This window comes from Convolutriloba macropyga, chromosome 9 (genome assembly GCF_964194025.1).
Source record: "Convolutriloba macropyga chromosome 9, txConMacr16.3, whole genome shotgun sequence".
Lineage (NCBI taxonomy): Eukaryota > Metazoa > Xenacoelomorpha > Acoela > Convolutidae > Convolutriloba > Convolutriloba macropyga.
This window is the reverse complement of record NC_134476.1, coordinates 64,232,742-64,256,395: the sequence shown is the minus strand read 5'-3', so window position 1 is coordinate 64,256,395 and position 23,654 is coordinate 64,232,742. Positions and strand designations below refer to the sequence as shown.

At 39.5% G+C, this 23,654-nt stretch overlaps 20 non-coding genes across 20 annotated transcripts; all 20 read left to right on the top strand.

The window, feature by feature from the left end:
* Nucleotides 1-461: 461 nt before the first annotated feature.
* LOC142346822 (5S ribosomal RNA) lies at nucleotides 462-580 on the top strand. The gene has a single exon (XR_012759863.1). It is a non-coding gene; the product is annotated as a 5S ribosomal RNA (ribosomal RNA).
* Nucleotides 581-1,716: 1,136 nt separating this feature from the next.
* LOC142346821 (5S ribosomal RNA) lies at nucleotides 1,717-1,835 on the top strand. The gene has a single exon (XR_012759862.1). It is a non-coding gene; the product is annotated as a 5S ribosomal RNA (ribosomal RNA).
* A 1,136-nt stretch (nucleotides 1,836-2,971) lies between these two features.
* On the top strand, nucleotides 2,972-3,090 carry LOC142346819 (5S ribosomal RNA). Its single transcript, XR_012759861.1, has one exon. It is a non-coding gene; the product is annotated as a 5S ribosomal RNA (ribosomal RNA).
* A 1,136-nt stretch (nucleotides 3,091-4,226) lies between these two features.
* Nucleotides 4,227-4,345, top strand: LOC142346817 (5S ribosomal RNA). Its single transcript, XR_012759859.1, has one exon. It is a non-coding gene; the product is annotated as a 5S ribosomal RNA (ribosomal RNA).
* A 1,136-nt stretch (nucleotides 4,346-5,481) lies between these two features.
* LOC142346816 (5S ribosomal RNA) lies at nucleotides 5,482-5,600 on the top strand. The gene has a single exon (XR_012759858.1). It is a non-coding gene; the product is annotated as a 5S ribosomal RNA (ribosomal RNA).
* Nucleotides 5,601-6,736: 1,136 nt separating this feature from the next.
* Nucleotides 6,737-6,855, top strand: LOC142346815 (5S ribosomal RNA). The gene has a single exon (XR_012759857.1). It is a non-coding gene; the product is annotated as a 5S ribosomal RNA (ribosomal RNA).
* A 1,136-nt stretch (nucleotides 6,856-7,991) lies between these two features.
* Nucleotides 7,992-8,110, top strand: LOC142347180 (5S ribosomal RNA). Its single transcript, XR_012760197.1, has one exon. It is a non-coding gene; the product is annotated as a 5S ribosomal RNA (ribosomal RNA).
* A 948-nt stretch (nucleotides 8,111-9,058) lies between these two features.
* On the top strand, nucleotides 9,059-9,177 carry LOC142346814 (5S ribosomal RNA). The gene has a single exon (XR_012759856.1). It is a non-coding gene; the product is annotated as a 5S ribosomal RNA (ribosomal RNA).
* Nucleotides 9,178-10,125: 948 nt separating this feature from the next.
* Nucleotides 10,126-10,244, top strand: LOC142346813 (5S ribosomal RNA). Its single transcript, XR_012759855.1, has one exon. It is a non-coding gene; the product is annotated as a 5S ribosomal RNA (ribosomal RNA).
* Nucleotides 10,245-11,192: 948 nt separating this feature from the next.
* LOC142346812 (5S ribosomal RNA) lies at nucleotides 11,193-11,311 on the top strand. The gene has a single exon (XR_012759854.1). It is a non-coding gene; the product is annotated as a 5S ribosomal RNA (ribosomal RNA).
* Nucleotides 11,312-12,447: 1,136 nt separating this feature from the next.
* LOC142346811 (5S ribosomal RNA) lies at nucleotides 12,448-12,566 on the top strand. The gene has a single exon (XR_012759853.1). It is a non-coding gene; the product is annotated as a 5S ribosomal RNA (ribosomal RNA).
* A 1,136-nt stretch (nucleotides 12,567-13,702) lies between these two features.
* LOC142346810 (5S ribosomal RNA) lies at nucleotides 13,703-13,821 on the top strand. The gene has a single exon (XR_012759852.1). It is a non-coding gene; the product is annotated as a 5S ribosomal RNA (ribosomal RNA).
* Nucleotides 13,822-14,957: 1,136 nt separating this feature from the next.
* Nucleotides 14,958-15,076, top strand: LOC142347132 (5S ribosomal RNA). The gene has a single exon (XR_012760153.1). It is a non-coding gene; the product is annotated as a 5S ribosomal RNA (ribosomal RNA).
* Nucleotides 15,077-16,212: 1,136 nt separating this feature from the next.
* Nucleotides 16,213-16,331, top strand: LOC142346809 (5S ribosomal RNA). Its single transcript, XR_012759851.1, has one exon. It is a non-coding gene; the product is annotated as a 5S ribosomal RNA (ribosomal RNA).
* A 1,136-nt stretch (nucleotides 16,332-17,467) lies between these two features.
* On the top strand, nucleotides 17,468-17,586 carry LOC142346945 (5S ribosomal RNA). Its single transcript, XR_012759978.1, has one exon. It is a non-coding gene; the product is annotated as a 5S ribosomal RNA (ribosomal RNA).
* Nucleotides 17,587-18,534: 948 nt separating this feature from the next.
* On the top strand, nucleotides 18,535-18,653 carry LOC142346808 (5S ribosomal RNA). The gene has a single exon (XR_012759850.1). It is a non-coding gene; the product is annotated as a 5S ribosomal RNA (ribosomal RNA).
* A 948-nt stretch (nucleotides 18,654-19,601) lies between these two features.
* On the top strand, nucleotides 19,602-19,720 carry LOC142346806 (5S ribosomal RNA). The gene has a single exon (XR_012759848.1). It is a non-coding gene; the product is annotated as a 5S ribosomal RNA (ribosomal RNA).
* A 948-nt stretch (nucleotides 19,721-20,668) lies between these two features.
* On the top strand, nucleotides 20,669-20,787 carry LOC142346805 (5S ribosomal RNA). The gene has a single exon (XR_012759847.1). It is a non-coding gene; the product is annotated as a 5S ribosomal RNA (ribosomal RNA).
* A 948-nt stretch (nucleotides 20,788-21,735) lies between these two features.
* On the top strand, nucleotides 21,736-21,854 carry LOC142346803 (5S ribosomal RNA). Its single transcript, XR_012759846.1, has one exon. It is a non-coding gene; the product is annotated as a 5S ribosomal RNA (ribosomal RNA).
* Nucleotides 21,855-22,802: 948 nt separating this feature from the next.
* On the top strand, nucleotides 22,803-22,921 carry LOC142346802 (5S ribosomal RNA). The gene has a single exon (XR_012759845.1). It is a non-coding gene; the product is annotated as a 5S ribosomal RNA (ribosomal RNA).
* The last annotated feature ends 733 nt before the right edge of the window (nucleotides 22,922-23,654 follow it).

Sequence of the window (23,654 nt, the reverse complement as noted above, 5' to 3'; positions counted from 1 at the left end):
GCTCAGTTCCATTCTTTAGGCTGCACTCCGCTAACGCAGAGTGCATTCAAATAAAACTTATCAAATAGAGTTGATACTTACCTATTTAATAAGTTTATCACAACAATTAGGCTAAAAGCAATTCGCCACTGATTTTCCCAATTACCGGCCTAAACCCACTGAAGTCATGCTTCCGGTTCAATGTCCGGTTATACAGGTTCCCCGTACCCAATCCATCTGTGCTTTGTTTTGCTGCCGTTCCACTGTATTGTGGATGGTTGGAAGCAAAAAGTTTGCGCTTTTGTCATAATACACTGTTTGGCTACGAATTGCATAAATTATAACACAACCGTGGCTAAAATTGCATGTATTAAGTGACTATTTTGCAAACCGCAAGGCGGCCAGTTAAAGTAATCCTATATATGAATATAAGACTACAATACAATACTGTTGTATATAAATTCGCTCCCGCTCACGCAAATGCCTACGACCATACCATGTTGAATGCACCGGTTCTCGTCCGATCACCGAAGTTAAGCAACATTGGGCCTGGTTAGTACTTGGATGGGTGACCGCTTGGGAACACCAGGTGTTGTAGGCTTTTTCTTTTGAGTATTCAAACCTCATAGAATACTTTTATTCGATATTTACACTTTTTAGAGCCTCAAAAAGCCTCGGTGATCGAAAAAGTTAAGCCTCATCGAGCGCGGATACTTTTTTGGAAATGGGTAAAAACTTGTCCAAAATGGTTCGCTGTGCCAGATTTTTTTGTTTTATCCCAATCTATGGCTCAAGTGGAGCATGCCCACAAAAAATGAGCCAATTCGGACTAAAATTGACGATTTGGTGACCAAAACAAAGTTCGGTGATCGAAAAAGTTAAGCCTCATCGAGCGCGGATACTTTTTTGGAAATCGGTAAAAACTTGACCAAAACGGTTCGCTGTGCCCAATTTTTTTATTTTATCCCAAATTATGGCTCAAGTGGAGCGTGCCCACAAAAAATGAGCCAATTCGGACTAAAATTGACGATTTGGTGATCAAAACAAAGTTCGGTGATCGAAAAAGTTAAGCCTCATCGAGCGCGGATACTTTTTGTAAATGACAATTTCAGCAATAACCATTGCTCCAAACACACCCCATATACTTGTAAAGGCCATTCTAATAGTTCCCCTGCTTGCGTATACTGTATATTTGATATTTGGAACTGTCTCGGAAACATCAAAACTAATTGTAAATTTTCCCTTTATTAAACTAACTTTTAAGTTAGTGCAAATCGCTCAGTTCCATTCTTTAGGCTGCACTCCGCTAACGCAGAGTGCATTCAAATAAAACTTATCAAATAGAGTTGATACTTACCTATTTAATAAGTTTATCACAACAATTAGGCTAAAAGCAATTCGCCACTGATTTTCCCAATTACCGGCCTAAACCCACTGAAGTCATGCTTCCGGTTCAATGTCCGGTTATACAGGTTCCCCGTACCCAATCCATCTGTGCTTTGTTTTGCTGCCGTTCCACTGTATTGTGGATGGTTGGAAGCAAAAAGTTTGCGCTTTTGTCATAATACACTGTTTGGCTACGAATTGCATAAATTATAACACAACCGTGGCTAAAATTGCATGTATTAAGTGACTATTTTGCAAACCGCAAGGCGGCCAGTTAAAGTAATCCTATATATGAATATAAGACTACAATACAATACTGTTGTATATAAATTCGCTCCCGCTCACGCAAATGCCTACGACCATACCATGTTGAATGCACCGGTTCTCGTCCGATCACCGAAGTTAAGCAACATTGGGCCTGGTTAGTACTTGGATGGGTGACCGCTTGGGAACACCAGGTGTTGTAGGCTTTTTCTTTTGAGTATTCAAACCTCATAGAATACTTTTATTCGATATTTACACTTTTTAGAGCCTCAAAAAGCCTCGGTGATCGAAAAAGTTAAGCCTCATCGAGCGCGGATACTTTTTTGGAAATGGGTAAAAACTTGTCCAAAATGGTTCGCTGTGCCAGATTTTTTTGTTTTATCCCAATCTATGGCTCAAGTGGAGCATGCCCACAAAAAATGAGCCAATTCGGACTAAAATTGACGATTTGGTGACCAAAACAAAGTTCGGTGATCGAAAAAGTTAAGCCTCATCGAGCGCGGATACTTTTTTGGAAATCGGTAAAAACTTGACCAAAACGGTTCGCTGTGCCCAATTTTTTTATTTTATCCCAAATTATGGCTCAAGTGGAGCGTGCCCACAAAAAATGAGCCAATTCGGACTAAAATTGACGATTTGGTGATCAAAACAAAGTTCGGTGATCGAAAAAGTTAAGCCTCATCGAGCGCGGATACTTTTTGTAAATGACAATTTCAGCAATAACCATTGCTCCAAACACACCCCATATACTTGTAAAGGCCATTCTAATAGTTCCCCTGCTTGCGTATACTGTATATTTGATATTTGGAACTGTCTCGGAAACATCAATACTAATTGTAAATTTTCCCTTTATTAAACTAACTTTTAAGTTAGTGCAAATCGCTCAGTTCCATTCTTTAGGCTGCACTCCGCTAACGCAGAGTGCATTCAAATAAAACTTATCAAATAGAGTTGATACTTACCTATTTAATAAGTTTATCACAACAATTAGGCTAAAAGCAATTCGCCACTGATTTTCCCAATTACCGGCCTAAACCCACTGAAGTCATGCTTCCGGTTCAATGTCCGGTTATACAGGTTCCCCGTACCCAATCCATCTGTGCTTTGTTTTGCTGCCGTTCCACTGTATTGTGGATGGTTGGAAGCAAAAAGTTTGCGCTTTTGTCATAATACACTGTTTGGCTACGAATTGCATAAATTATAACACAACCGTGGCTAAAATTGCATGTATTAAGTGACTATTTTGCAAACCGCAAGGCGGCCAGTTAAAGTAATCCTATATATGAATATAAGACTACAATACAATACTGTTGTATATAAATTCGCTCCCGCTCACGCAAATGCCTACGACCATACCATGTTGAATGCACCGGTTCTCGTCCGATCACCGAAGTTAAGCAACATTGGGCCTGGTTAGTACTTGGATGGGTGACCGCTTGGGAACACCAGGTGTTGTAGGCTTTTTCTTTTGAGTATTCAAACCTCATAGAATACTTTTATTCGATATTTACACTTTTTAGAGCCTCAAAAAGCCTCGGTGATCGAAAAAGTTAAGCCTCATCGAGCGCGGATACTTTTTTGGAAATGGGTAAAAACTTGTCCAAAATGGTTCGCTGTGCCAGATTTTTTTGTTTTATCCCAATCTATGGCTCAAGTGGAGCATGCCCACAAAAAATGAGCCAATTCGGACTAAAATTGACGATTTGGTGACCAAAACAAAGTTCGGTGATCGAAAAAGTTAAGCCTCATCGAGCGCGGATACTTTTTTGGAAATCGGTAAAAACTTGACCAAAACGGTTCGCTGTGCCCAATTTTTTTATTTTATCCCAAATTATGGCTCAAGTGGAGCGTGCCCACAAAAAATGAGCCAATTCGGACTAAAATTGACGATTTGGTGATCAAAACAAAGTTCGGTGATCGAAAAAGTTAAGCCTCATCGAGCGCGGATACTTTTTGTAAATGACAATTTCAGCAATAACCATTGCTCCAAACACACCCCATATACTTGTAAAGGCCATTCTAATAGTTCCCCTGCTTGCGTATACTGTATATTTGATATTTGGAACTGTCTCGGAAACATCAATACTAATTGTAAATTTTCCCTTTATTAAACTAACTTTTAAGTTAGTGCAAATCGCTCAGTTCCATTCTTTAGGCTGCACTCCGCTAACGCAGAGTGCATTCAAATAAAACTTATCAAATAGAGTTGATACTTACCTATTTAATAAGTTTATCACAACAATTAGGCTAAAAGCAATTCGCCACTGATTTTCCCAATTACCGGCCTAAACCCACTGAAGTCATGCTTCCGGTTCAATGTCCGATTATACAGGTTCCCCGTACCCAATCCATCTGTGCTTTGTTTTGCTGCCGTTCCACTGTATTGTGGATGGTTGGAAGCAAAAAGTTTGCGCTTTTGTCATAATACACTGTTTGGCTACGAATTGCATAAATTATAACACAACCGTGGCTAAAATTGCATGTATTAAGTGACTATTTTGCAAACCGCAAGGCGGCCAGTTAAAGTAATCCTATATATGAATATAAGACTACAATACAATACTGTTGTATATAAATTCGCTCCCGCTCACGCAAATGCCTACGACCATACCATGTTGAATGCACCGGTTCTCGTCCGATCACCGAAGTTAAGCAACATTGGGCCTGGTTAGTACTTGGATGGGTGACCGCTTGGGAACACCAGGTGTTGTAGGCTTTTTCTTTTGAGTATTCAAACCTCATAGAATACTTTTATTCGATATTTACACTTTTTAGAGCCTCAAAAAGCCTCGGTGATCGAAAAAGTTAAGCCTCATCGAGCGCGGATACTTTTTTGGAAATGGGTAAAAACTTGTCCAAAATGGTTCGCTGTGCCAGATTTTTTTGTTTTATCCCAATCTATGGCTCAAGTGGAGCATGCCCACAAAAAATGAGCCAATTCGGACTAAAATTGACGATTTGGTGACCAAAACAAAGTTCGGTGATCGAAAAAGTTAAGCCTCATCGAGCGCGGATACTTTTTTGGAAATCGGTAAAAACTTGACCAAAACGGTTCGCTGTGCCCAATTTTTTTATTTTATCCCAAATTATGGCTCAAGTGGAGCGTGCCCACAAAAAATGAGCCAATTCGGACTAAAATTGACGATTTGGTGATCAAAACAAAGTTCGGTGATCGAAAAAGTTAAGCCTCATCGAGCGCGGATACTTTTTGTAAATGACAATTTCAGCAATAACCATTGCTCCAAACACACCCCATATACTTGTAAAGGCCATTCTAATAGTTCCCCTGCTTGCGTATACTGTATATTTGATATTTGGAACTGTCTCGGAAACATCAATACTAATTGTAAATTTTCCCTTTATTAAACTAACTTTTAAGTTAGTGCAAATCGCTCAGTTCCATTCTTTAGGCTGCACTCCGCTAACGCAGAGTGCATTCAAATAAAACTTATCAAATAGAGTTGATACTTACCTATTTAATAAGTTTATCACAACAATTAGGCTAAAAGCAATTCGCCACTGATTTTCCCAATTACCGGCCTAAACCCACTGAAGTCATGCTTCCGGTTCAATGTCCGGTTATACAGGTTCCCCGTACCCAATCCATCTGTGCTTTGTTTTGCTGCCGTTCCACTGTATTGTGGATGGTTGGAAGCAAAAAGTTTGCGCTTTTGTCATAATACACTGTTTGGCTACGAATTGCATAAATTATAACACAACCGTGGCTAAAATTGCATGTATTAAGTGACTATTTTGCAAACCGCAAGGCGGCCAGTTAAAGTAATCCTATATATGAATATAAGACTACAATACAATACTGTTGTATATAAATTCGCTCCCGCTCACGCAAATGCCTACGACCATACCATGTTGAATGCACCGGTTCTCGTCCGATCACCGAAGTTAAGCAACATTGGGCCTGGTTAGTACTTGGATGGGTGACCGCTTGGGAACACCAGGTGTTGTAGGCTTTTTCTTTTGAGTATTCAAACCTCATAGAATACTTTTATTCGATATTTACACTTTTTAGAGCCTCAAAAAGCCTCGGTGATCGAAAAAGTTAAGCCTCATCGAGCGCGGATACTTTTTTGGAAATGGGTAAAAACTTGTCCAAAATGGTTCGCTGTGCCAGATTTTTTTGTTTTATCCCAATCTATGGCTCAAGTGGAGCATGCCCACAAAAAATGAGCCAATTCGGACTAAAATTGACGATTTGGTGACCAAAACAAAGTTCGGTGATCGAAAAAGTTAAGCCTCATCGAGCGCGGATACTTTTTTGGAAATCGGTAAAAACTTGACCAAAACGGTTCGCTGTGCCCAATTTTTTTATTTTATCCCAAATTATGGCTCAAGTGGAGCGTGCCCACAAAAAATGAGCCAATTCGGACTAAAATTGACGATTTGGTGATCAAAACAAAGTTCGGTGATCGAAAAAGTTAAGCCTCATCGAGCGCGGATACTTTTTGTAAATGACAATTTCAGCAATAACCATTGCTCCAAACACACCCCATATACTTGTAAAGGCCATTCTAATAGTTCCCCTGCTTGCGTATACTGTATATTTGATATTTGGAACTGTCTCGGAAACATCAATACTAATTGTAAATTTTCCCTTTATTAAACTAACTTTTAACTTAGTGCAAATCGCTCAGTTCCATTCTTTAGGCTGCACTCCGCTAACGCAGAGTGCATTCAAATAAAACTTATCAAATAGAGTTGATACTTACCTATTTAATAAGTTTATCACAACAATTAGGCTAAAAGCAATTCGCCACTGATTTTCCCAATTACCGGCCTAAACCCACTGAAGTCATGCTTCCGGTTCAATGTCCGGTTATACAGGTTCCCCGTACCCAATCCATCTGTGCTTTGTTTTGCTGCCGTTCCACTGTATTGTGGATGGTTGGAAGCAAAAAGTTTGCGCTTTTGTCATAATACACTGTTTGGCTACGAATTGCATAAATTATAACACAACCGTGGCTAAAATTGCATGTATTAAGTGACTATTTTGCAAACCGCAAGGCGGCCAGTTAAAGTAATCCTATATATGAATATAAGACTACAATACAATACTGTTGTATATAAATTCGCTCCCGCTCACGCAAATGCCTACGACCATACCATGTTGAATGCACCGGTTCTCGTCCGATCACCGAAGTTAAGCAACATTGGGCCTGGTTAGTACTTGGATGGGTGACCGCTTGGGAACACCAGGTGTTGTAGGCTTTTTCTTTTGAGTATTCAAACCTCATAGAATACTTTTATTCGATATTTACACTTTTTAGAGCCTCAAAAAGCCTCGGTGATCGAAAAAGTTAAGCCTCATCGAGCGCGGATACTTTTTTGGAAATGGGTAAAAACTTGTCCAAAATGGTTCGCTGTGCCAGATTTTTTTGTTTTATCCCAATCTATGGCTCAAGTGGAGCATGCCCACAAAAAATGAGCCAATTCGGACTAAAATTGACGATTTGGTGACCAAAACAAAGTTCGGTGATCGAAAAAGTTAAGCCTCATCGAGCGCGGATACTTTTTTGGAAATCGGTAAAAACTTGACCAAAACGGTTCGCTGTGCCCAATTTTTTTATTTTATCCCAAATTATGGCTCAAGTGGAGCGTGCCCACAAAAAATGAGCCAATTCGGACTAAAATTGACGATTTGGTGATCAAAACAAAGTTCGGTGATCGAAAAAGTTAAGCCTCATCGAGCGCGGATACTTTTTGTAAATGACAATTTCAGCAATAACCATTGCTCCAAACACACCCCATATACTTGTAAAGGCCATTCTAATAGTTCCCCTGCTTGCGTATACTGTATATTTGATATTTGGAACTGTCTCGGAAACATCAAAACTAATTGTAAATTTTCCCTTTATTAAACTAACTTTTAAGTTAGTGCAAATCGCTCAGTTCCATTCTTTAGGCTGCACTCCGCTAACGCAGAGTGCATTCAAATAAAACTTATCAAATAGAGTTGATACTTACCTATTTAATAAGTTTATCACAACAATTAGGCTAAAAGCAATTCGCCACTGATTTTCCCAATTACCGGCCTAAACCCACTGAAGTCATGCTTCCGGTTCAATGTCCGGTTATACAGGTTCCCCGTACCCAATCCATCTGTGCTTTGTTTTGCTGCCGTTCCACTGTATTGTGGATGGTTGGAAGCAAAAAGTTTGCGCTTTTGTCATAATACACTGTTTGGCTACGAATTGCATAAATTATAACACAACCGTGGCTAAAATTGCATGTATTAAGTGACTATTTTGCAAACCGCAAGGCGGCCAGTTAAAGTAATCCTATATATGAATATAAGACTACAATACAATACTGTTGTATATAAATTCGCTCCCGCTCACGCAAATGCCTACGACCATACCATGTTGAATGCACCGGTTCTCGTCCGATCACCGAAGTTAAGCAACATTGAGCCTGGTTAGTACTTGGATGGGTAACCGCTTGGGAACACCAGGTGTTGTAGGCTTTTTCTTTTGAGTATTCAAACCTCATAGAATACTTTTATTCGATATTTACACTTTTTAGAGCCTCAAAAAGCCTCGGTGATCGAAAAAGTTAAGCCTCATCGAGCGCGGATACTTTTTTGGAAATCGGTAAAAACTTGACCAAAACGGTTCGCTGTGCCCAATTTTTTTATTTTATCCCAAATTATGGCTCAAGTGGAGCGTGCCCACAAAAAATGAGCCAATTCGGACTAAAATTGACGATTTGGTGATCAAAACAAAGTTCGGTGATCGAAAAAGTTAAGCCTCATCGAGCGCGGATACTTTTTGTAAATGACAATTTCAGCAATAACCATTGCTCCAAACACACCCCATATACTTGTAAAGGCCATTCTAATAGTTCCCCTGCTTGCGTATACTGTATATTTGATATTTGGAACTGTCTCGGAAACATCAAAACTAATTGTAAATTTTCCCTTTATTAAACTAACTTTTAAGTTAGTGCAAATCGCTCAGTTCCATTCTTTAGGCTGCACTCCGCTAACGCAGAGTGCATTCAAATAAAACTTATCAAATAGAGTTGATACTTACCTATTTAATAAGTTTATCACAACAATTAGGCTAAAAGCAATTCGCCACTGATTTTCCCAATTACCGGCCTAAACCCACTGAAGTCATGCTTCCGGTTCAATGTCCGGTTATACAGGTTCCCCGTACCCAATCCATCTGTGCTTTGTTTTGCTGCCGTTCCACTGTATTGTGGATGGTTGGAAGCAAAAAGTTTGCGCTTTTGTCATAATACACTGTTTGGCTACGAATTGCATAAATTATAACACAACCGTGGCTAAAATTGCATGTATTAAGTGACTATTTTGCAAACCGCAAGGCGGCCAGTTAAAGTAATCCTATATATGAATATAAGACTACAATACAATACTGTTGTATATAAATTCGCTCCCGCTCACGCAAATGCCTACGACCATACCATGTTGAATGCACCGGTTCTCGTCCGATCACCGAAGTTAAGCAACATTGGGCCTGGTTAGTACTTGGATGGGTGACCGCTTGGGAACACCAGGTGTTGTAGGCTTTTTCTTTTGAGTATTCAAACCTCATAGAATACTTTTATTCGATATTTACACTTTTTAGAGCCTCAAAAAGCCTCGGTGATCGAAAAAGTTAAGCCTCATCGAGCGCGGATACTTTTTTGGAAATCGGTAAAAACTTGACCAAAACGGTTCGCTGTGCCCAATTTTTTTATTTTATCCCAAATTATGGCTCAAGTGGAGCGTGCCCACAAAAAATGAGCCAATTCGGACTAAAATTGACGATTTGGTGATCAAAACAAAGTTCGGTGATCGAAAAAGTTAAGCCTCATCGAGCGCGGATACTTTTTGTAAATGACAATTTCAGCAATAACCATTGCTCCAAACACACCCCATATACTTGTAAAGGCCATTCTAATAGTTCCCCTGCTTGCGTATACTGTATATTTGATATTTGGAACTGTCTCGGAAACATCAAAACTAATTGTAAATTTTCCCTTTATTAAACTAACTTTTAAGTTAGTGCAAATCGCTCAGTTCCATTCTTTAGGCTGCACTCCGCTAACGCAGAGTGCATTCAAATAAAACTTATCAAATAGAGTTGATACTTACCTATTTAATAAGTTTATCACAACAATTAGGCTAAAAGCAATTCGCCACTGATTTTCCCAATTACCGGCCTAAACCCACTGAAGTCATGCTTCCGGTTCAATGTCCGGTTATACAGGTTCCCCGTACCCAATCCATCTGTGCTTTGTTTTGCTGCCGTTCCACTGTATTGTGGATGGTTGGAAGCAAAAAGTTTGCGCTTTTGTCATAATACACTGTTTGGCTACGAATTGCATAAATTATAACACAACCGTGGCTAAAATTGCATGTATTAAGTGACTATTTTGCAAACCGCAAGGCGGCCAGTTAAAGTAATCCTATATATGAATATAAGACTACAATACAATACTGTTGTATATAAATTCGCTCCCGCTCACGCAAATGCCTACGACCATACCATGTTGAATGCACCGGTTCTCGTCCGATCACCGAAGTTAAGCAACATTGGGCCTGGTTAGTACTTGGATGGGTGACCGCTTGGGAACACCAGGTGTTGTAGGCTTTTTCTTTTGAGTATTCAAACCTCATAGAATACTTTTATTCGATATTTACACTTTTTAGAGCCTCAAAAAGCCTCGGTGATCGAAAAAGTTAAGCCTCATCGAGCGCGGATACTTTTTTGGAAATCGGTAAAAACTTGACCAAAACGGTTCGCTGTGCCCAATTTTTTTATTTTATCCCAAATTATGGCTCAAGTGGAGCGTGCCCACAAAAAATGAGCCAATTCGGACTAAAATTGACGATTTGGTGATCAAAACAAAGTTCGGTGATCGAAAAAGTTAAGCCTCATCGAGCGCGGATACTTTTTGTAAATGACAATTTCAGCAATAACCATTGCTCCAAACACACCCCATATACTTGTAAAGGCCATTCTAATAGTTCCCCTGCTTGCGTATACTGTATATTTGATATTTGGAACTGTCTCGGAAACATCAAAACTAATTGTAAATTTTCCCTTTATTAAACTAACTTTTAAGTTAGTGCAAATCGCTCAGTTCCATTCTTTAGGCTGCACTCCGCTAACGCAGAGTGCATTCAAATAAAACTTATCAAATAGAGTTGATACTTACCTATTTAATAAGTTTATCACAACAATTAGGCTAAAAGCAATTCGCCACTGATTTTCCCAATTACCGGCCTAAACCCACTGAAGTCATGCTTCCGGTTCAATGTCCGGTTATACAGGTTCCCCGTACCCAATCCATCTGTGCTTTGTTTTGCTGCCGTTCCACTGTATTGTGGATGGTTGGAAGCAAAAAGTTTGCGCTTTTGTCATAATACACTGTTTGGCTACGAATTGCATAAATTATAACACAACCGTGGCTAAAATTGCATGTATTAAGTGACTATTTTGCAAACCGCAAGGCGGCCAGTTAAAGTAATCCTATATATGAATATAAGACTACAATACAATACTGTTGTATATAAATTCGCTCCCGCTCACGCAAATGCCTACGACCATACCATGTTGAATGCACCGGTTCTCGTCCGATCACCGAAGTTAAGCAACATTGGGCCTGGTTAGTACTTGGATGGGTGACCGCTTGGGAACACCAGGTGTTGTAGGCTTTTTCTTTTGAGTATTCAAACCTCATAGAATACTTTTATTCGATATTTACACTTTTTAGAGCCTCAAAAAGCCTCGGTGATCGAAAAAGTTAAGCCTCATCGAGCGCGGATACTTTTTTGGAAATGGGTAAAAACTTGTCCAAAATGGTTCGCTGTGCCAGATTTTTTTGTTTTATCCCAATCTATGGCTCAAGTGGAGCATGCCCACAAAAAATGAGCCAATTCGGACTAAAATTGACGATTTGGTGACCAAAACAAAGTTCGGTGATCGAAAAAGTTAAGCCTCATCGAGCGCGGATACTTTTTTGGAAATCGGTAAAAACTTGACCAAAACGGTTCGCTGTGCCCAATTTTTTTATTTTATCCCAAATTATGGCTCAAGTGGAGCGTGCCCACAAAAAATGAGCCAATTCGGACTAAAATTGACGATTTGGTGATCAAAACAAAGTTCGGTGATCGAAAAAGTTAAGCCTCATCGAGCGCGGATACTTTTTGTAAATGACAATTTCAGCAATAACCATTGCTCCAAACACACCCCATATACTTGTAAAGGCCATTCTAATAGTTCCCCTGCTTGCGTATACTGTATATTTGATATTTGGAACTGTCTCGGAAACATCAATACTAATTGTAAATTTTCCCTTTATTAAACTAACTTTTAAGTTAGTGCAAATCGCTCAGTTCCATTCTTTAGGCTGCACTCCGCTAACGCAGAGTGCATTCAAATAAAACTTATCAAATAGAGTTGATACTTACCTATTTAATAAGTTTATCACAACAATTAGGCTAAAAGCAATTCGCCACTGATTTTCCCAATTACCGGCCTAAACCCACTGAAGTCATGCTTCCGGTTCAATGTCCGGTTATACAGGTTCCCCGTACCCAATCCATCTGTGCTTTGTTTTGCTGCCGTTCCACTGTATTGTGGATGGTTGGAAGCAAAAAGTTTGCGCTTTTGTCATAATACACTGTTTGGCTACGAATTGCATAAATTATAACACAACCGTGGCTAAAATTGCATGTATTAAGTGACTATTTTGCAAACCGCAAGGCGGCCAGTTAAAGTAATCCTATATATGAATATAAGACTACAATACAATACTGTTGTATATAAATTCGCTCCCGCTCACGCAAATGCCTACGACCATACCATGTTGAATGCACCGGTTCTCGTCCGATCACCGAAGTTAAGCAACATTGGGCCTGGTTAGTACTTGGATGGGTGACCGCTTGGGAACACCAGGTGTTGTAGGCTTTTTCTTTTGAGTATTCAAACCTCATAGAATACTTTTATTCGATATTTACACTTTTTAGAGCCTCAAAAAGCCTCGGTGATCGAAAAAGTTAAGCCTCATCGAGCGCGGATACTTTTTTGGAAATGGGTAAAAACTTGTCCAAAATGGTTCGCTGTGCCAGATTTTTTTGTTTTATCCCAATCTATGGCTCAAGTGGAGCATGCCCACAAAAAATGAGCCAATTCGGACTAAAATTGACGATTTGGTGACCAAAACAAAGTTCGGTGATCGAAAAAGTTAAGCCTCATCGAGCGCGGATACTTTTTTGGAAATCGGTAAAAACTTGACCAAAACGGTTCGCTGTGCCCAATTTTTTTATTTTATCCCAAATTATGGCTCAAGTGGAGCGTGCCCACAAAAAATGAGCCAATTCGGACTAAAATTGACGATTTGGTGATCAAAACAAAGTTCGGTGATCGAAAAAGTTAAGCCTCATCGAGCGCGGATACTTTTTGTAAATGACAATTTCAGCAATAACCATTGCTCCAAACACACCCCATATACTTGTAAAGGCCATTCTAATAGTTCCCCTGCTTGCGTATACTGTATATTTGATATTTGGAACTGTCTCGGAAACATCAATACTAATTGTAAATTTTCCCTTTATTAAACTAACTTTTAAGTTAGTGCAAATCGCTCAGTTCCATTCTTTAGGCTGCACTCCGCTAACGCAGAGTGCATTCAAATAAAACTTATCAAATAGAGTTGATACTTACCTATTTAATAAGTTTATCACAACAATTAGGCTAAAAGCAATTCGCCACTGATTTTCCCAATTACCGGCCTAAACCCACTGAAGTCATGCTTCCGGTTCAATGTCCGATTATACAGGTTCCCCGTACCCAATCCATCTGTGCTTTGTTTTGCTGCCGTTCCACTGTATTGTGGATGGTTGGAAGCAAAAAGTTTGCGCTTTTGTCATAATACACTGTTTGGCTACGAATTGCATAAATTATAACACAACCGTGGCTAAAATTGCATGTATTAAGTGACTATTTTGCAAACCGCAAGGCGGCCAGTTAAAGTAATCCTATATATGAATATAAGACTACAATACAATACTGTTGTATATAAATTCGCTCCCGCTCACGCAAATGCCTACGACCATACCATGTTGAATGCACCGGTTCTCGTCCGATCACCGAAGTTAAGCAACATTGGGCCTGGTTAGTACTTGGATGGGTGACCGCTTGGGAACACCAGGTGTTGTAGGCTTTTTCTTTTGAGTATTCAAACCTCATAGAATACTTTTATTCGATATTTACACTTTTTAGAGCCTCAAAAAGCCTCGGTGATCGAAAAAGTTAAGCCTCATCGAGCGCGGATACTTTTTTGGAAATGGGTAAAAACTTGTCCAAAATGGTTCGCTGTGCCAGATTTTTTTGTTTTATCCCAATCTATGGCTCAAGTGGAGCATGCCCACAAAAAATGAGCCAATTCGGACTAAAATTGACGATTTGGTGACCAAAACAAAGTTCGGTGATCGAAAAAGTTAAGCCTCATCGAGCGCGGATACTTTTTTGGAAATCGGTAAAAACTTGACCAAAACGGTTCGCTGTGCCCAATTTTTTTATTTTATCCCAAATTATGGCTCAAGTGGAGCGTGCCCACAAAAAATGAGCCAATTCGGACTAAAATTGACGATTTGGTGATCAAAACAAAGTTCGGTGATCGAAAAAGTTAAGCCTCATCGAGCGCGGATACTTTTTGTAAATGACAATTTCAGCAATAACCATTGCTCCAAACACACCCCATATACTTGTAAAGGCCATTCTAATAGTTCCCCTGCTTGCGTATACTGTATATTTGATATTTGGAACTGTCTCGGAAACATCAATACTAATTGTAAATTTTCCCTTTATTAAACTAACTTTTAAGTTAGTGCAAATCGCTCAGTTCCATTCTTTAGGCTGCACTCCGCTAACGCAGAGTGCATTCAAATAAAACTTATCAAATAGAGTTGATACTTACCTATTTAATAAGTTTATCACAACAATTAGGCTAAAAGCAATTCGCCACTGATTTTCCCAATTACCGGCCTAAACCCACTGAAGTCATGCTTCCGGTTCAATGTCCGGTTATACAGGTTCCCCGTACCCAATCCATCTGTGCTTTGTTTTGCTGCCGTTCCACTGTATTGTGGATGGTTGGAAGCAAAAAGTTTGCGCTTTTGTCATAATACACTGTTTGGCTACGAATTGCATAAATTATAACACAACCGTGGCTAAAATTGCATGTATTAAGTGACTATTTTGCAAACCGCAAGGCGGCCAGTTAAAGTAATCCTATATATGAATATAAGACTACAATACAATACTGTTGTATATAAATTCGCTCCCGCTCACGCAAATGCCTACGACCATACCATGTTGAATGCACCGATTCTCGTCCGATCACCGAAGTTAAGCAACATTGGGCCTGGTTAGTACTTGGATGGGTGACCGCTTGGGAACACCAGGTGTTGTAGGCTTTTTCTTTTGAGTATTCAAACCTCATAGAATACTTTTATTCGATATTTACACTTTTTAGAGCCTCAAAAAGCCTCGGTGATCGAAAAAGTTAAGCCTCATCGAGCGCGGATACTTTTTTGGAAATGGGTAACAACTTGTCCAAAATGGTTCGCTGTGCCAGATTTTTTTGTTTTATCCCAATCTATGGCTCAAGTGGAGCATGCCCACAAAAAATGAGCCAATTCGGACTAAAATTGACGATTTGGTGACCAAAACAAAGTTCGGTGATCGAAAAAGTTAAGCCTCATCGAGCGCGGATACTTTTTTGGAAATCGGTAAAAACTTGACCAAAACGGTTCGCTGTGCCCAATTTTTTTATTTTATCCCAAATTATGGCTCAAGTGGAGCGTGCCCACAAAAAATGAGCCAATTCGGACTAAAATTGACGATTTGGTGATCAAAACAAAGTTCGGTGATCGAAAAAGTTAAGCCTCATCGAGCGCGGATACTTTTTGTAAATGACAATTTCAGCAATAACCATTGCTCCAAACACACCCCATATACTTGTAAAGGCCATTCTAATAGTTCCCCTGCTTGCGTATACTGTATATTTGATATTTGGAACTGTCTCGGAAACATCAATACTAATTGTAAATTTTCCCTTTATTAAACTAACTTTTAACTTAGTGCAAATCGCTCAGTTCCATTCTTTAGGCTGCACTCCGCTAACGCAGAGTGCATTCAAATAAAACTTATCAAATAGAGTTGATACTTACCTATTTAATAAGTTTATCACAACAATTAGGCTAAAAGCAATTCGCCACTGATTTTCCCAATTACCGGCCTAAACCCACTGAAGTCATGCTTCCGGTTCAATGTCCGGTTATACAGGTTCCCCGTACCCAATCCATCTGTGCTTTGTTTTGCTGCCGTTCCACTGTATTGTGGATGGTTGGAAGCAAAAAGTTTGCGCTTTTGTCATAATACACTGTTTGGCTACGAATTGCATAAATTATAACACAACCGTGGCTAAAATTGCATGTATTAAGTGACTATTTTGCAAACCGCAAGGCGGCCAGTTAAAGTAATCCTATATATGAATATAAGACTACAATACAATACTGTTGTATATAAATTCGCTCCCGCTCACGCAAATGCCTACGACCATACCATGTTGAATGCACCGGTTCTCGTCCGATCACCGAAGTTAAGCAACATTGGGCCTGGTTAGTACTTGGATGGGTGACCGCTTGGGAACACCAGGTGTTGTAGGCTTTTTCTTTTGAGTATTCAAACCTCATAGAATACTTTTATTCGATATTTACACTTTTTAGAGCCTCAAAAAGCCTCGGTGATCGAAAAAGTTAAGCCTCATCGAGCGCGGATACTTTTTTGGAAATGGGTAAAAACTTGTCCAAAATGGTTCGCTGTGCCAGATTTTTTTGTTTTATCCCAATCTATGGCTCAAGTGGAGCATGCCCACAAAAAATGAGCCAATTCGGACTAAAATTGACGATTTGGTGACCAAAACAAAGTTCGGTGATCGAAAAAGTTAAGCCTCATCGAGCGCGGATACTTTTTTGGAAATCGGTAAAAACTTGACCAAAACGGTTCGCTGTGCCCAATTTTTTTATTTTATCCCAAATTATGGCTCAAGTGGAGCGTGCCCACAAAAAATGAGCCAATTCGGACTAAAATTGACGATTTGGTGATCAAAACAAAGTTCGGTGATCGAAAAAGTTAAGCCTCATCGAGCGCGGATACTTTTTGTAAATGACAATTTCAGCAATAACCATTGCTCCAAACACACCCCATATACTTGTAAAGGCCATTCTAATAGTTCCCCTGCTTGCGTATACTGTATATTTGATATTTGGAACTGTCTCGGAAACATCAAAACTAATTGTAAATTTTCCCTTTATTAAACTAACTTTTAAGTTAGTGCAAATCGCTCAGTTCCATTCTTTAGGCTGCACTCCGCTAACGCAGAGTGCATTCAAATAAAACTTATCAAATAGAGTTGATACTTACCTATTTAATAAGTTTATCACAACAATTAGGCTAAAAGCAATTCGCCACTGATTTTCCCAATTACCGGCCTAAACCCACTGAAGTCATGCTTCCGGTTCAATGTCCGGTTATACAGGTTCCCCGTACCCAATCCATCTGTGCTTTGTTTTGCTGCCGTTCCACTGTATTGTGGATGGTTGGAAGCAAAAAGTTTGCGCTTTTGTCATAATACACTGTTTGGCTACGAATTGCATAAATTATAACACAACCGTGGCTAAAATTGCATGTATTAAGTGACTATTTTGCAAACCGCAAGGCGGCCAGTTAAAGTAATCCTATATATGAATATAAGACTACAATACAATACTGTTGTATATAAATTCGCTCCCGCTCACGCAAATGCCTACGACCATACCATGTTGAATGCACCGGTTCTCGTCCGATCACCGAAGTTAAGCAACATTGGGCCTGGTTAGTACTTGGATGGGTAACCGCTTGGGAACACCAGGTGTTGTAGGCTTTTTCTTTTGAGTATTCAAACCTCATAGAATACTTTTATTCGATATTTACACTTTTTAGAGCCTCAAAAAGCCTCGGTGATCGAAAAAGTTAAGCCTCATCGAGCGCGGATACTTTTTTGGAAATCGGTAAAAACTTGACCAAAACGGTTCGCTGTGCCCAATTTTTTTATTTTATCCCAAATTATGGCTCAAGTGGAGCGTGCCCACAAAAAATGAGCCAATTCGGACTAAAATTGACGATTTGGTGATCAAAACAAAGTTCGGTGATCGAAAAAGTTAAGCCTCATCGAGCGCGGATACTTTTTGTAAATGACAATTTCAGCAATAACCATTGCTCCAAACACACCCCATATACTTGTAAAGGCCATTCTAATAGTTCCCCTGCTTGCGTATACTGTATATTTGATATTTGGAACTGTCTCGGAAACATCAAAACTAATTGTAAATTTTCCCTTTATTAAACTAACTTTTAAGTTAGTGCAAATCGCTCAGTTCCATTCTTTAGGCTGCACTCCGCTAACGCAGAGTGCATTCAAATAAAACTTATCAAATAGAGTTGATACTTACCTATTTAATAAGTTTATCACAACAATTAGGCTAAAAGCAATTCGCCACTGATTTTCCCAATTACCGGCCTAAACCCACTGAAGTCATGCTTCCGGTTCAATGTCCGGTTATACAGGTTCCCCGTACCCAATCCATCTGTGCTTTGTTTTGCTGCCGTTCCACTGTATTGTGGATGGTTGGAAGCAAAAAGTTTGCGCTTTTGTCATAATACACTGTTTGGCTACGAATTGCATAAATTATAACACAACCGTGGCTAAAATTGCATGTATTAAGTGACTATTTTGCAAACCGCAAGGCGGCCAGTTAAAGTAATCCTATATATGAATATAAGACTACAATACAATACTGTTGTATATAAATTCGCTCCCGCTCACGCAAATGCCTACGACCATACCATGTTGAATGCACCGGTTCTCGTCCGATCACCGAAGTTAAGCAACATTGGGCCTGGTTAGTACTTGGATGGGTGACCGCTTGGGAACACCAGGTGTTGTAGGCTTTTTCTTTTGAGTATTCAAACCTCATAGAATACTTTTATTCGATATTTACACTTTTTAGAGCCTCAAAAAGCCTCGGTGATCGAAAAAGTTAAGCCTCATCGAGCGCGGATACTTTTTTGGAAATCGGTAAAAACTTGACCAAAACGGTTCGCTGTGCCCAATTTTTTTATTTTATCCCAAATTATGGCTCAAGTGGAGCGTGCCCACAAAAAATGAGCCAATTCGGACTAAAATTGACGATTTGGTGATCAAAACAAAGTTCGGTGATCGAAAAAGTTAAGCCTCATCGAGCGCGGATACTTTTTGTAAATGACAATTTCAGCAATAACCATTGCTCCAAACACACCCCATATACTTGTAAAGGCCATTCTAATAGTTCCCCTGCTTGCGTATACTGTATATTTGATATTTGGAACTGTCTCGGAAACATCAAAACTAATTGTAAATTTTCCCTTTATTAAACTAACTTTTAAGTTAGTGCAAATCGCTCAGTTCCATTCTTTAGGCTGCACTCCGCTAACGCAGAGTGCATTCAAATAAAACTTATCAAATAGAGTTGATACTTACCTATTTAATAAGTTTATCACAACAATTAGGCTAAAAGCAATTCGCCACTGATTTTCCCAATTACCGGCCTAAACCCACTGAAGTCATGCTTCCGGTTCAATGTCCGGTTATACAGGTTCCCCGTACCCAATCCATCTGTGCTTTGTTTTGCTGCCGTTCCACTGTATTGTGGATGGTTGGAAGCAAAAAGTTTGCGCTTTTGTCATAATACACTGTTTGGCTACGAATTGCATAAATTATAACACAACCGTGGCTAAAATTGCATGTATTAAGTGACTATTTTGCAAACCGCAAGGCGGCCAGTTAAAGTAATCCTATATATGAATATAAGACTACAATACAATACTGTTGTATATAAATTCGCTCCCGCTCACGCAAATGCCTACGACCATACCATGTTGAATGCACCGGTTCTCGTCCGATCACCGAAGTTAAGCAACATTGGGCCTGGTTAGTACTTGGATGGGTGACCGCTTGGGAACACCAGGTGTTGTAGGCTTTTTCTTTTGAGTATTCAAACCTCATAGAATACTTTTATTCGATATTTACACTTTTTAGAGCCTCAAAAAGCCTCGGTGATCGAAAAAGTTAAGCCTCATCGAGCGCGGATACTTTTTTGGAAATCGGTAAAAACTTGACCAAAACGGTTCGCTGTGCCCAATTTTTTTATTTTATCCCAAATTATGGCTCAAGTGGAGCGTGCCCACAAAAAATGAGCCAATTCGGACTAAAATTGACGATTTGGTGATCAAAACAAAGTTCGGTGATCGAAAAAGTTAAGCCTCATCGAGCGCGGATACTTTTTGTAAATGACAATTTCAGCAATAACCATTGCTCCAAACACACCCCATATACTTGTAAAGGCCATTCTAATAGTTCCCCTGCTTGCGTATACTGTATATTTGATATTTGGAACTGTCTCGGAAACATCAAAACTAATTGTAAATTTTCCCTTTATTAAACTAACTTTTAAGTTAGTGCAAATCGCTCAGTTCCATTCTTTAGGCTGCACTCCGCTAACGCAGAGTGCATTCAAATAAAACTTATCAAATAGAGTTGATACTTACCTATTTAATAAGTTTATCACAACAATTAGGCTAAAAGCAATTCGCCACTGATTTTCCCAATTACCGGCCTAAACCCACTGAAGTCATGCTTCCGGTTCAATGTCCGGTTATACAGGTTCCCCGTACCCAATCCATCTGTGCTTTGTTTTGCTGCCGTTCCACTGTATTGTGGATGGTTGGAAGCAAAAAGTTTGCGCTTTTGTCATAATACACTGTTTGGCTACGAATTGCATAAATTATAACACAACCGTGGCTAAAATTGCATGTATTAAGTGACTATTTTGCAAACCGCAAGGCGGCCAGTTAAAGTAATCCTATATATGAATATAAGACTACAATACAATACTGTTGTATATAAATTCGCTCCCGCTCACGCAAATGCCTACGACCATACCATGTTGAATGCACCGGTTCTCGTCCGATCACCGAAGTTAAGCAACATTGGGCCTGGTTAGTACTTGGATGGGTGACCGCTTGGGAACACCAGGTGTTGTAGGCTTTTTCTTTTGAGTATTCAAACCTCATAGAATACTTTTATTCGATATTTACACTTTTTAGAGCCTCAAAAAGCCTCGGTGATCGAAAAAGTTAAGCCTCATCGAGCGCGGATACTTTTTTGGAAATCGGTAAAAACTTGACCAAAACGGTTCGCTGTGCCCAATTTTTTTATTTTATCCCAAATTATGGCTCAAGTGGAGCGTGCCCACAAAAAATGAGCCAATTCGGACTAAAATTGACCATTTGGTGATCAAAACAAAGTTCGGTGATCGAAAAAGTTAAGCCTCATCGAGCGCGGATACTTTTTGTAAATGACAATTTCAGCAATAACCATTGCTCCAAACACACCCCATATACTTGTAAAGGCCATTCTAATAGTTCCCCTGCTTGCGTATACTGTATATTTGATATTTGGAACTGTCTCGGAAACATCAAAACTAATTGTAAATTTTCCCTTTATTAAACTAACTTTTAAGTTAGTGCAAATCGCTCAGTTCCATTCTTTAGGCTGCACTCCGCTAACGCAGAGTGCATTCAAATAAAACTTATCAAATAGAGTTGATACTTACCTATTTAATAAGTTTATCACAACAATTAGGCTAAAAGCAATTCGCCACTGATTTTCCCAATTACCGGCCTAAACCCACTGAAGTCATGCTTCCGGTTCAATGTCCGGTTATACAGGTTCCCCGTACCCAATCCATCTGTGCTTTGTTTTGCTGCCGTTCCACTGTATTGTGGATGGTTGGAAGCAAAAAGTTTGCGCTTTTGTCATAATACACTGTTTGGCTACGAATTGCATAAATTATAACACAACCGTGGCTAAAATTGCATGTATTAAGTGACTATTTTGCAAACCGCAAGGCGGCCAGTTAAAGTAATCCTATATATGAATATAAGACTACAATACAATACTGTTGTATATAAATTCGCTCCCGCTCACGCAAATGCCTACGACCATACCATGTTGAATGCACCGGTTCTCGTCCGATCACCGAAGTTAAGCAACATTGGGCCTGGTTAGTACTTGGATGGGTGACCGCTTGGGAACACCAGGTGTTGTAGGCTTTTTCTTTTGAGTATTCAAACCTCATAGAATACTTTTATTCGATATTTACACTTTTTAGAGCCTCAAAAAGCCTCGGTGATCGAAAAAGTTAAGCCTCATCGAGCGCGGATACTTTTTTGGAAATCGGTAAAAACTTGACCAAAACGGTTCGCTGTGCCCAATTTTTTTATTTTATCCCAAATTATGGCTCAAGTGGAGCGTGCCCACAAAAAATGAGCCAATTCGGACTAAAATTGACCATTTGGTGATCAAAACAAAGTTCGGTGATCGAAAAAGTTAAGCCTCATCGAGCGCGGATACTTTTTGTAAATGACAATTTCAGCAATAACCATTGCTCCAAACACACCCCATATACTTGTAAAGGCCATTCTAATAGTTCCCCTGCTTGCGTATACTGTATATTTCATATTTGGAACTGTCTCGGAAACATCAAAACTAATTGTAAATTTTCCCTTTATTAAACTAACTTTTAAGTTAGTGCAAATCGCTCAGTTCCATTCTTTAGGCTGCACTCCGCTAACGCAGAGTGCATTCAAATAAAACTTATCAAATAGAGTTGATACTTACCTATTTAATAAGTTTATCACAACAATTAGGCTAAAAGCAATTCGCCACTGATTTTCCCAATTACCGGCCTAAACCCACTGAAGTCATGCTTCCGGTTCAATGTCCGGTTATACAGGTTCCCCGTACCCAATCCATCTGTGCTTTGTTTTGCTGCCGTTCCACTGTATTGTGGATGGTTGGAAGCAAAAAGTTTGCGCATTTGTCATAATACACTGTTTGGCTACGAATTGCATAAATTATAACACAACCGTGGCTAAAATTGCATGTATTAAGTGACTATTTTGCAAACCGCAAGGCGGCCAGTTAAAGTAATCCTATATATGAATATAAGACTACAATACAATACTGTTGTATATAAATTCGCTCCCGCTCACGCAAATGCCTACGACCATACCATGTTGAATGCACCGGTTCTCGTCCGATCACCGAAGTTAAGCAACATTGGGCCTGGTTAGTACTTGGATGGGTGACCGCTTGGGAACACCAGGTGTTGTAGGCTTTTTCTTTTGAGTATTCAAACCTCATAGAATACTTTTATTCGATATTTACACTTTTTAGAGCCTCAAAAAGCCTCGGTGATCGAAAAAGTTAAGCCTCATCGAGCGCGGATACTTTTTTGGAAATGGGTAAAAACTTGTCCAAAATGGTTCGCTGTGCCAGATTTTTTTGTTTTATCCCAATCTATGGCTCAAGTGGAGCATGCCCACAAAAAATGAGCCAATTCGGACTAAAATTGACGATTTGGTGACCAAAACAAAGTTCGGTGATCGAAAAAGTTAAGCCTCATCGAGCGCGGATACTTTTTTGGAAATCGGTAAAAACTTGACCAAAACGGTTCGCTGTGCCCAATTTTTTTGTTTTATCCCAATCTATGGCTCAAGTGGAGCATGCCCACAAAAAATGAGCCAATTCGGACTAAAATTGACGATTTGGTGACCAAAACAAAGTTCGGTGATCGAAAAAGTTAAGCCTCATCGAGCGCGGATACTTTTTTGGAAATCGGTAAAAACTTGACCAAAACGGTTCGCTGTGCCCAATTTTTTTATTTTATCCCAAATTATGGCTCAAGTGGAGCGTGCCCACAAAAAATGAGCCAATTCGGACTAAAATTGACCATTTGGTGATCAAAACAAAGTTCGGTGATCGAAAAAGTTAAGCCTCATCGAGCGCGGATACTTTTTGTAAATGACAATTTCAGCAATAACCATTGCTCCAAACACACCCCATATACT